Source organism: Talpa europaea (genome assembly GCF_964194135.1).
Source record: "Talpa europaea genome assembly, chromosome: 5".
In the NCBI taxonomy this organism is placed as follows: Eukaryota; Metazoa; Chordata; class Mammalia; order Eulipotyphla; family Talpidae; genus Talpa; species Talpa europaea.
Genome location: NC_140071.1, coordinates 89,453,391 through 89,463,535, shown reverse-complemented (window position 1 = coordinate 89,463,535; position 10,145 = coordinate 89,453,391).

Here is a 10,145-nt window from a genome sequence, read left to right as displayed (position 1 = left end):
CCTCCAGTGATTTTTATGAAACAAGTATAACTTTGATGCTCAAACTTGATGAAGATAACACACACACACACATATGCACACACATCAAACTATTAACCTCACTCATGACTTACAATGGGAAAATCCTAAGTAAAATGCCAACACATGAAACTCAAATCAAATTTAAAGTTTGTATCATAATCTAGGAAGATTTATTATAAGGCAATGCTTCATATTTGTGGATCCATTCCAATAATTCACCATATATCTAGGTCTAAGCAGACAGATGTCATATGATTAGATCTATAAATGTTAAAAAGTACTTTGTATTAGTCAGCTATTGCTACAAAAATGAATAACACCCCCAATATCTCAATGGTTTACAATATCAAATATTTCTCTTCTCTCTCTCTAGTTTGTGGGTTTGCAAATGTGCAGGATAGACAGATTCAAATCTGTTCTGTCTGTTCCTCAATCTGGGATCACAAAAAACCTAGGCATGTCTTTCTGATGCCAGAGGCAAAAATATAAGCGGGATGAGCAGAAGCACATGATACTCTGGGCTCAGGACCGACACATTACCCTTTTGATCAAATTCCAGTGTTCAAAGAAAATCAAATTGCCAAACCCAATATCAACTTGTGGATGAAGTACATTCTACTCACACTGAATCATGATAGCAAAAGTGGAATTAAGAAAGACTTGAGGGCTTCCCCTGGTGGTGCAGCAGTCGAGCACTGGCCTTCGAAGCCGCCCACAGCCTCTGCTGCGCCGGTTCGATCCCTGGCTGCCAGCGAGGGTCCCACTTGGTGCAGCAGACCTCTCCTGCTGTGCCCGCTGCTCCCCACAGCAGTGTATTTCGTCTGTCTGCCTGTTCTGTTCCCTGCTCTGGTTCTGGTAAATTCTCTCACCCACCCATACTTCCGACTGTACCCAGAGCTTGTATAAATAAATAAATAAATAAATAAATAAATCTTTAATAAAAAAAAGTCGTGAGAGCATGTAATAAAATGCTTTTACATAATAAAATTTACGTATTATGATTTTACATAATTTTACATAATAAAATGTAACACAAACTTTGGCAATTTTACACTCATTCCTCATTTCATTAAAATTATGGCTATATCCTTAAATGATGAAATATTTTATACCTCAATCCAAAAAGCAGTATCATATATAAAGAAGAAGCAATAGAAACAAATACATTAGGACAAAGACATTACTAGTTAGCATAGCATTTGGAGATATATACTAGTAAGATCTGTATGTATAAGCACTGAAAATCAATTATACTTTTTTTTAATTTATTTATTTATACAAGCAGTGGGTACAGTCTGAAGCACAGGTGGGTGAGAGAATTCACCAGAGCCAGAGCGGGGAACAGAACAGGCAGACTGACAAAATACACTGCTGAGGGGAGCAGCAGGCACAGCAGGAGAGGTCTGTCACGCCATGTGGGATCCTCACCAGTGGCAGGGGATCCAACTGGTGCTGCAGAGACTGCGGGCAGCTTCGCAGCCCAGTGATCAACCACTGTGCCACCACCGAGGCCCCAATTATACATTTTTGTATTTATTCTATCATACCACACCTAGGAGACAAATAATCAGCATAAAACCATAACTAGCAAGTTCTGTAAGGTAAACATATATACAAAAAATATGAACAGTATTTTGTATTTAAGTGACATAATGTCATTTAATACAGAAACCAAAAAAAAAATAAATATTTAACAGGAACTGTACCAAAACTATATTAAGAAAACTATGAAATACTGCTTTAAATTTTTTAAAATGGCTTGAACAAATGGAAAAATATAATTTGTTCTCAAGTAGGACAATTCAATACAATAAGGATGTCAATTTGCCTAATTATTATGTAAGTATAATGTGATTCTAATTAAATCAAAAGTTCTTTTCCCCTAGAGTTATGAAAGCTAATCCTAATATTTATATGAAAAAATAAATGTACAATTTGAAGGAAAATCCTGAAAAATAAAAGCAATTAGACAGGACTAGTCAGATGAAATATTAAAACAATCTATAAAGTCTAATAACAACACTGTGGGACTGACAAATGGACAGAGTAAAAGAGAATGATAAATCCAGAAACAGACCCATGTACATCTGGGAATAACTGTAGAACATCTGAGATCACTTGGGAAAATATGGACTTTCAAATAAATGATGAGTGACTGAATTCCATTTGAAAAAAGATAAAGATGTATCTATTTCTCTCCCTACCCAACAAAAGAGACAAATGTAATAGTCTAGTCCAAATGTACCAGAAGCATAAATTTAAATAGAACTATAAAAATATTGGACAAATACTTTAGGTAATTACTTTGTAATCTGGGTGTGGAAAAGATTTTCCTAACGATGAGGAGACAATGCTGTATCACCTGCTATAGACTAAATGTTTGTCCCCTCTCAAAATTCACATGTTGAAACCAAGTTCCCAAAGTAAGGGCATCTGAAGGCAAAGCCTCTCAGAGGGGCTTAGGTTATATGGGTAGAATCCTCATTAATGTAACCAGTTCATGGCCCCTTCCTGTAAAAGAGGAAATGTCTTTCTAGAAGATGACCTTCTAGTAGGCTCTCCTTACAAGACAACAAATATACTACTTCTTTGAGAATGATGAGAAGCAAATGTCTATTGTTTATAAGGTACTATAGTCTGAACAGACTGAAACACCACCATCCTTCCAGTCATCAATGGTCAAATGTAACAGATTCTTGGATTCTCAGTATCCTTGCTCGTTGCACTTCATCACAACCAATCACAAGGGATGGCCTTATCACCAGTGCCCCCACATTCCACAGAAGAAGAACATCACATATCCCACTGGCAAGTTGCTCAGCACTGCCATCAATTTCAGGGGCATGAAAAAGTTAATCCTGAAATCACATCCTACAATTTATCAGTCAGTATTCAGTTAGAAATTTTGAAACACACCAATTATTTGAACAGGGAGTACTTAGAATAAAGAATTATTAACTAGAAATAGGAAATTAACAAGAGAAGGGCTGTCCCAAACAGGACCAATTTGGAAAGAAGGGTCCTCTCCCCCAATCTGAGAGTCAGACATTATTAGAGAGAATGTAACTGTAATCCAAGGAATGCCAGAAAAGTTTTTTTTGTGTGTGTTATCCTGGGCCAGAGCTGGTCCACTATATGGTAGGCTGAAATCGGCAAACAGAACACTTTCTAGTGAAGGGCCAGGATACCAAAGCTAGCAAGAAAGAAACCATGGACCACGACTGCAGGGCAGGAAACTACCCGCCAAGGTGCCAGCAAAACAACTGGAGAGTGAATGCCACTGGGTGTTGTGTATGCACATCTCTAGCAATCGCTCCATTGCAGCAAGGAGACTGTTTCCTGTGTCCCAGCAGCGCCCTCTACTGACAAAGCTTGCATTGTGCCAACTGGCAAAGCAAGTTCGTTCACTGGTTCAATTCCAGTATCACAAAACAGGGCTAGGCAATGATTTCATACAGTTGTTGGGGAGATAGATTAGAAAACACCGTGGCTTCCCAAAATATTAAGAATAAATCTACCCACAATCTCTCAATTCTACTCCTAGGTATCTACCCAAAGAATGCAAAAACACTAATTCAAAGTGACATATGTATGCACTGCTATGTTCATTGCAACATGATTTACAATAACCAATGTATGGGAATAACCTACATCCACAAAAACAGATGAGTGGATTAAAAAGATGTAGATAGTCACAATGGAGTAACACTCCCGTATAGAAGGGGGTGAAATCTTGTCATATGCAACAGCACAGATGGATCTAGAGGGGATTATGCAAAGCAAAGTAAATCAGAAGCCGGGCCTCCGTGGTGGCGCAGGTGGTTGAGCAAAGCGCTGTGAAGCTGTCCACAGCCTCTGCAGTGTCGGTTCGATCCCCGCCGGCCTCAGAGCAGCCCACATGACGAGCTGACCTCTCCTGTCTCACCTGCTGCTCCCCTCAGCATTGTATTTCGTCAGTCTGCCTGTTCTCTTCCCCCGTTCTGTCTCTGGTGAATTCTCTCACCCTCCCACATCTGGCCTGTACCTCGGCTCTTGCAAAAAAATAAATAAATAAATAAAATAAGTTAGAAGGAGAAAAACAAATACTGATGTGGAATAAAAAGAAACAAAACAAAGAAACAGATAAAACTAAACCAAAACAAATACTAAAATCTTGACTGTGGAATTGAGGCTATCTGCAGGCGAGGATCGGCATAGGAAACAAAGGGCATAGGAGGCCAGTGATCTATGTGGAGGACAAAGAGTGTCTTGGCGGTAGACGTGGTGTGATAATACACATCAGAGGAGGTGGGCACCTCTACCTCTGCAACATATACAATGTTATAAACCAATGATACTTCAATTAAAAAAAGAATAATAATGCAATAGAAAAATGACAAATAACCAAGATCTAATTTTTAAAAATTACTGTTCTTTGATTGTGATGGGCATGATCTATGAGCAATCCATTCCTTGATTATTGCCATCCCTTACTTATGTGTTGTCACTTGATTAATACACACTGATAATTTTTTAAAGTTTTTTTTAAAGATATATTTATTTATGCATACAAGAACTGGGGTGTAAGACAGAGTTGCGGGGTGGGGTGAGGTGTGTGTGTGTGTGTGTGAGAGGATTCACCAGAGGCAGAGTGGGAAGCAGAACAGGCAGAGCTACTGAAATACACTGCCGAGGGGAGCAGTGGGCGAGACAGGAGAGATCTGCTGCGCCATGTGGGTTGTTCCCTGGCTGGCAGGGATCAAACTTGTGCTGCAGTGGCCGGTGATAGCTTGATAGTGCTGTCTTTAGTCCTGTGCCACCAGGGAGGCCCCCACACTGCTAATTTTAACTACCAACGTACTTCAAATATTTTTGAACTAAAAATACACAAAACTCCAATAAAATAAAAATAAATAAAATTAATTAAAAAAATTTTAACATGGAGGGTGGGATTAATAAACATCCTATAAAAATAAAATTATAAGTTGACAAAAAGAGAAAGCATAAGAAAGAAAATAATACAGAAACCAAACCATGGCTCCAAAATATGCACAATTGATATTTCTGAATTAAGCAACAAAAGAAATGAAACAATATTTCAAAATTATGAAAGAAGAAAATTTTCTTACTAAAAGAAATGGAAAATTGAATTTGCTAATTAAACCCATTCAACCTTCTTCAGAAAAATAATTGCACAAAATAATCAACACAAACATTATCCTGAAGCAGGAAAATAACCAAAAAAAAAAAATCACCAAGCAGGTAAATTTGGAGTAGAAAAATCAAGTCATCTGCTAAGGCAGAAAGAAAAGTGTGGGTTTAATCAGATCTCCTACTTCTCCATAGCAACATTTAATGACAGGAAGGTGGAGGAATGTTTCCAGAACCTTAAAGAGAGGGGAAAAAGACCAAGCCAAGAATATTATGCCCAGTCCATTTGTTTTATATTTATGGCAACAAAAAGGCATTCTCAATTTTGTACAGATTTGGAGAATAATGAAGCATTAATAAATCCTTTAAAGAACTACTTTATAACAAATCTATCCCAAAAGAATTGAATCAAGAGAAAGAACTCAGGGAAAGCGATTTCATATTTTTAAAATACTAACAATGAGTACTAAATACCACATTCTCTTGATCCACTCATTTGTTTGGGGGCACATAAGTGATTTCCATAGTTTGGATGTTGTAAATAATGCTGCAATGAATATAGGCGTGCACATATCACTTCAAATTTGTTTGTATTATTAGGTAAATCGCTATAAGTGGAATTTCTAGTTCATATGGCAGATATATTATTGATCTTTTGAGAAATCTTCATACTGCTTTCCATAGGGATTGGACCAGTTTATATTCCCACCAACAGTACAAAATTGTTGCTTCTTCTCTACAATCTCGGCAGCACTTGTTATTTCTGGTCTTTTTTATATGGGCCATTCTCACAGATGATAGGTGGTATCTCTGACACAATGAACCAGAATCTCTATGAGTTAGACTCCAAAATCATACCAAAGGCAACAAAACCCTTTCCACGTGAATGCCTTACAATGCTTATTGGGCAATAATTTTATGCGTACATAGTTTGCAAGCTAATTACACATTTCTTGCTGGCAAAGACATTTTATTTTACACCCTGATCATATGTAGGATAGTGCTACATGGATATAAAAGCAGGTATTCTGTAAAGTCTGGAAGATCTGGGAAAACTGTAAGCTTCATTCATGTTGGCATCAAAAAGTGGTTAAATATTATAGCTGCATCTGACTAAACTAAGAAATAGTAAGTGATAAAAATGTATTTCACCAAGTTCTTGACTAGTATGGCCACCAAAACATTACCACTAGTTCAATTTTGGTATTCTTCTAAAAAAAAAAAAAAAAATATATATATATATATATATATCTCCATTATACCCCAAATAGCATTGTGTAGGCCTACATCCATAATCTCCAAGTCTAGTGGGAAGAACAACCTTCCTTTTTCAATAACTAAAAAATAAAAAGTTCTGTGTTGATTTCCATTGAACAGAAATAGGTCCCATGTCTGTTGTTAAATAACATTCACTGGGGCTCAGGGTCTATGAGGCTCTTGTTGGCCATACCTGGTTTCCATGCTTACTACTTGAGAGCTAGGGGTGGTATCAGCCACATCTGAGACATATAGGGACTCAGCCAGGGGAACATGGTTCTCCAAGAAAATCTGATTACTTTTAAGAAGGGAAATGGTTGCTGAATTGCTAAACATCAACAACAAAAATAAGCCAGTCTCTGCTCTCTATAAGCTTATATTCTATTCAGAAAGACAACTATATGACAGATATTTTTTAAATGAGGTGGTAAATTTTGTGATAAATGTTTACAGAGTAAAGGGACAAATAAATTCAGCTGGGTACCAAGATTATCACTAAGGAAGTTTCTAGAAAGAGATGAAGATAGGAATTATATGTTATCTTTGCCTCCCAGGATTCCAACATGTTCCTGGCATCTGGTGGGACACTCTACAAGTATTTGATGAATTAATTAATATTCCTTATTGTATCTTTAGTTGTATGGGAATTTGTCCAGCCAATATTTTACTTCAGGATTCAGAGAAAAAAACCAAGATAGAGATGAAAATTGTAATCAAAATTATAGTGCAGGCCAAAAAACAAGCCAAGGAATCTCCACAAAAGCAGAGACATATCCAAACAAACTCCAGGCATGGAAAAGAATAACACAAAACCTTAGCCTCACTTTATTAGAACAGTAAAGTGAGAAATAAATAAATTTTTTAGCCAAAACACCAACTCTTCTTCTAATGATTTCAGATGTCAAGTGCTAAAAATTTATGTTACAATGTTCTTGAATAAATAAGATCTGGGAAAAACTTGACAGAGAAACATGTTTGTTTGGGCAAGTTGCTAAGCAACATCACACAAGCCAGAGACTTCTTTTGGATTTCCTTTTGAAGGTGGAATCTGCAGGATCAACGGGTACTTAAGCTTGTGCGTGTTTCATTGGTTCCCACTGGAAAATAAAAGTAAAACAGAAATGATTTTAATAACACAGAAGTCAGAGATGCAGACAAAACTAAATATTAAGTAAGACTGCACTATTTTTAGAGTTGCCTTTTTTAAGAAGCCGTTTAAGGCTTCTTTGAGTCCACGGTGGCAATGGACTAAGAGATGGATCTGCATAGCATGCCCCACAAAGAACCTATCAAACAGCTTAAATAAAACCAATAGCATGCAGGCAGGGTGATCTATGCCCGCACAGCATTTCAGTTTAGATTACTGAGTTTTGTAGTATGGCAAGGGAAATGTGGCAAGCAGATGAAATAAGTAATAGTGTGTGTATCTCACTTACTTACAAGGGAAAACTGCATGAAAATAGGGTTTTAAGATAGAGGGAATTAAAGGAAGGATATTTTTTCTTTATAGAGGTCACATTGGTTTACAACACTGCACTTGATTTAAGGGAATAGGTTCATATTGCCTCAGATGTGTATCTCCAAACTATGCCCACCATCAAAGCACACGTAGTCCTTTACCCCAAGTGGTTGGGTTCCTCCCTCTTTGTCCCCACTCCCACTATTATTTTCACTATACCAGCCTTAATTATTCAATCAGATTGCTAGGGGTTTGTTTTGGTTTCATTTTCTCCTTTATTTTGTTCCTTTGTTTTATTTTTCTCTATATTCTACATATGAGTGGAATCATCCAGTATTTATCTTTCTCCTTCTAACTTATTTCATTTAGCACAATTCCCTCCAGTTCCACCCATGTCATTGCAAATGGCAAGAATTTATATTTTTTATAGCTGAGTACTATTCCACAGTGTGTGTATGCCACATCTTCTTAATCCACTGCTCTGTTTATGGGTTATTTAGTTTGTTTCAATTACTTTGCTAATGTAAAGAATAATGCAATGAGGCCTCCCCGGTGGCGCAGCGGTTGAGCGCTGCGTTGCAAAGTTGCCCGCAGCCTCTGCAGCGATGACAGTTCGATCCCAGGCCCCCAGCGACCCCCCCACCCCTCTGCTGCTGGTGAGGGTCCCACATGGTGCGCAGACCTCTCCTGCCTCCTGCTGCTCCCCTCAGCAGTGTACTTCGTTAGTCTGCCTGTTCTGTTCTCCGCTCTGGCTCTGGTGAATTCTCTCACCCTCCCGTGCTTCTAAATATACCAGGTGCTTGTATAAATAAATAAATAAATACATAAATACATAAATACATAAATAAATAAATCTTTTAAAAAATTAAAAATTAAAAAAATAATGCAATGAGCAAAAGAGTGCATCCATCCCTTCAAATTAGTGATTTTGTAGTTTTCAGGTAGATACCTAGGAATTGGATTGCTAAATCATATGGTAGATCTATTTTGAATATTTTGTGGACCCTCCATACTGTTTCCCATGAGGGCTGAACCAGTCTACATCCCCACCATCAGTGTACCAGGGTACCTTTTTCTCCACATCCTCATAAACATTTGTTGTTTCTAGGTTTTTCAATATTTTCCATACTCACTGGAATGACGTGGTATCTTACTATAGTTTTGTTTCACAATTCCCTGATGATAAGTGATGAAATATTTTTATGTTTATTGGTCATTGGTATGTCTTCTTTGGAAAGATGTCCATTTACCTATTCTGCCCATTTTTATTGGATTCTTTGTTTTCTTTTTGTTGAGTTGTATGAGTTCTTTGTAGATCTTGTACATCAGTCCCTTGTGAAAGGCATGATGTGAAAATTTTTTTGCCCATTCAGTAGGTCATCTTTTTGTTTTCATGACAGTTTCTTTTGCTGTACAGATGCTTTCTAGTTTGATGCAGTTCCATTATTTATTTTTTCCTTTGTCTTCCCGCCTGTTGGAGTCAAGTTTCCCAAAGATATCCCTAGAGTTCTTTTTGTGGAGTGTTTTGCCTGCATTTTCTTGTTTTGTGGTTTCAGGTCTTACATTCATGTCTTTGATTCTTTTGAGTTAATTTTTTGTATGATGTGTGCATGTTATTGTCTAGTTTCCCAGTGCCATATATTGAAGAGACTTTTCTTTCTTCACTGTAGACTCTTGACTCCTTTGCCCTGGATTAACTGTCCACATCAGTGTGGTTTGATTTCTGGGCTCTCAACTCTATTCCATTATTCTGTGTCTATTTTTCTTCCAATACAATAGTGTTTTTATTATCATATCCTTGCAATAAAGTTTGATGTCTAATAGTGTGATACCTGCATTTCTTGTCTGTTTTACCAAGATTGTTTCAGTTGTTTGGGGTTTTTTATGATTCCATAAAAATTTCAATAATATTTGCTCTATTTCTTTGAGGAAGTCCATTGAAACTTTGATAAGGATTTTATTGATTGTATACATTACTTTGGGTAAGATGGACATTTTAATAAGGTAAATTCTTCCAATCCATAAACTTGGATTATCTTTCCATTACCTTGTGTCTTCTATTTCTTTTAACAATATCCAATAGTTTTCATTGAATAGCCCTCTTACCTTCTTTGTTAAGTTTATTGCTATCTATTTAATACTGTTTGATGCTAGTGTAAATGGATTGTTTTCTTGATTTCTTTCTCTCTGGTTCATTATTTGCACATAGGAATACAACAGACTTTTGTATGTTGATTTTGTATCCTGCCACTTTACTATATTCTTCATTATTTCTAAT